Source organism: Salmo salar, chromosome 07, assembly GCF_965601325.2.
Source record: "Salmo salar chromosome 07, fSalSal1, whole genome shotgun sequence".
Taxonomy (NCBI): Eukaryota; Metazoa; Chordata; class Actinopteri; order Salmoniformes; family Salmonidae; genus Salmo; species Salmo salar.
In genome coordinates this window covers 3,964,588-3,967,500 of record NC_138297.1, presented here as the reverse complement: position 1 = coordinate 3,967,500, position 2,913 = coordinate 3,964,588, and the positions used below count along the sequence as shown (strand labels likewise).

Here is a 2,913-nt window from a genome sequence, read left to right as displayed (position 1 = left end):
CTAAATACTTTTGACATGATAAAAACAAGTTTTATATTCATATAATTAGTTTGTCGATGTACATAATATTTTCTACAATATTTTTTCAGTAAAACAACTTCTGAAAGTACAGCAGTATAGCATGGATTTTTCTGTAACTGTGCAGTTTGACAGCAACGCCACAAGGGTTTGCTTGAGACCTCATTAAAACCAATAATGCCAATAGGTGTCCTTACAGCGACAACCAGGCTTTAAAGAAGAGGCAATACAGTAACTTTTTTGGGGGCGATCGCGACCAAATTCACATAGAAATGTGAGTTACAGATCTATCAAATCTACTTGAAAGCAAGTCTAAGAAGTGGTAGATCTGTTCTGTGTGAGCTACTTCTATGCTTCTTCCTGTTCTTACATTTTTTTTACATTTTTAGTCATTTAGCAGACGCTCTTATCCAGAGCGACTTACAGCAGTGAATGCATACATTTCATTCTCCGTACTGGTCCCACGTGAGAATCGAACCCACAACCCTGGCGTTGCAAACACCACGCTCTACCAACTGAGCCACACAGGACTTTCAGTTTTGTACATCAAATCAAGTAAAATCAAACATACACGTGGTTAGCAGATGTTATTGGTCACATGGTTAGCAGGTGTTATTGGTCACATGGTTAGCAGATGTTATTGGTCACATGGTTAGCAGATGTTATTGGTCACATGGTTAGCAGGTGTTATTGGTCACATGGTTAGCAGGTGTTATTGGTCACATGGTTAGCAGATGTTATTGGTCACATGGTTAGCAGGTGTTATTGGTCACATGGTTAGCAGATGTTATTGGTCACGTGGTTAGCAGATGTTATTGGTCACATGGTTAGCAGATGTTATTGGTCACATGGTTAGCAGGTGTTATTGGTCACATGGTTAGCAGGTGTTATTGGTCACATGGTTAGCAGATGTTATTGGTCACATGGTTAGCAGGTGTTATTGGTCACATGGTCAGCAGGTGTTATTGGTCACGTGGTTAGCAGATGTTATTGGTCACATGGTTAGCAGATGTTATTGGTCACATGGTTAGCAGGTGTTATTGGTCACATGGTTAGCAGATGTTATTGGTCACATGGTTAGCAGGTGTTATTGGTCACATGGTTAGCAGATGTTATTGGTCACATGGTTAGCAGGTGTTATTGGTCACATGGTTAGCAGGTGTTATTGGTCACATGGTTAGCAGGTGTTATTGGTCACATGGTTAGCAGATGTTATTGGTCACGTGGTTAGCAGATGTTATTGGTCACATGGTTAGCAGATGTTATTGGTCACATGGTTAGCAGATGGTATTGGTCACATGGTTAGCAGGTGTTATTGGTCACATGGTTAGCAGATGTTATTGGTCACATGGTTAGCTGATGTTATTGGTCACATGGTTAGCAGGTGTTAATGGTCACATGGTTAGCTGATGTTATTGGTCACATGGTTAGCAGGTGTTATTGGTCACATGGTTAGCAGATGTTATTGGTCACATGGTTAGCAGGTGTTAATGGTCACATGGTTAGCAGGTGTTATTGGTCACATGGTTAGCAGATGTTATTGGTCACATGGTTAGCAGGTGTTATTGGTCACATGGTTAGCAGATGTTATTGGTCACATGGTTAGCAGATGTTATTGGTCACATGGTTAGCAGGTGTTATTGGTCACATGGTTAGCAGGTGTTAATGGTCACATGGTTAGCAGATGTTATTGGTCACATGGTTAGCAGGTGTTATTGGTCACATGGTTAGCAGGTGTTATTGGTCACATGGTTAGCAGATGTTATTGGTCACATGGTTAGCAGATGTTATTGGTCACATGGTTAACAGATGTTATTGGTCACATGGTTAGCAGGTGTTATTGGTCACATGGTTAGCAGGTGTTATTGGTCACATGGTTAACAGATGTTATTGGTCACATGGTTAGCAGGTGTTATTGGTCACATGGTTAACAGATGTTATTGGTCACATGGTTAGCAGATGTTATTGGTCACATGGTTAACAGATGTTATTGGTCACATAGTTAGCAGGTGTTAATGCGAGTGTAGCGAAATGCTTGTGCTTCTCGTTCCGACACCAGTTTCAAACAGCTGAAAATAATATTTTTGGTTATTGAAAATATATTTCACAGAAATGTAGAAGGTAGAATGAGTCTACACTATACCAGATTAATGTAGAAGGTACAATCACTCTCTACACTAGATTAATGTAGAAGGTACAATCACTCTACCAGATTAATTTTGTCACATAAACTGAAATTAACTATTAAGAGTTTAAGCAACCAGGAAATGATTGAGCAATGTCTGCATAGTGCAACTTTGAGTTGTACTAGTTGTATGTACAGATATATAAATGGTAGACGTCGTACAACGAAATGCTTTACTTTCATAACACTAATCAGCTATTAGCTTGTTATAGTACACAGCTATGTGACACAGATAGTAAACAGAATAGTGAGTTTCCACAACAGCTGACTGAGAGAGTGTTGAAGTGTGAGGCTCAACTTCTCTCCTGGTTTAGTCCCCTGGCTACCATGTTGTGAGAGTGAGAGTGTTGCGTCTCTCTCATCGTAATATCTGCGGTGTTGCTGCTCGTCGTAATGTCGTTTCGTTGAGTCTATTACCTTCACACCGTCTCCAGTAACGACCTACTTCCAGTCCCGCTGGGCACAGACGTCAGTTCGACGTCTAGTTTTCATTTACATTTGGTTGATTTGTCAACTAACGGTGAATTCAACAATAAAAAAAAAAGGCACCATGTTAAGTTTTTCCTCGTTGATTCAACGTCATCACGTTGATTTTTGTTGGTTGAAATTAACATGGGAACAGACTTTGATTCGACCAATTTTCCACAAGGAGTTTGTGCTGAGAACAGAAACAGACTGGTACCAGGGCTAAAATCTTACCGTCTTATGCT

The 2,913-nt window shown here is 40.1% G+C and overlaps 1 protein-coding gene across 2 annotated transcripts in view; it reads left to right on the top strand.

Annotated features, from left to right (window-relative positions):
* txk (TXK tyrosine kinase) overlaps positions 1 to 45 on the top strand; it is a 39,211-nt gene extending 39,166 nt beyond the window's left edge. For both annotated transcript variants that reach the window (XM_045721421.2, XM_045721419.2), the window contains one exon: positions 1 to 45. This exon is cut by the window's left edge and continues 1,352 nt beyond it. The gene's annotated coding sequence lies outside the window, so the exon portion shown is untranslated.
* The last annotated feature ends 2,868 nt before the right edge of the window (positions 46 to 2,913 follow it).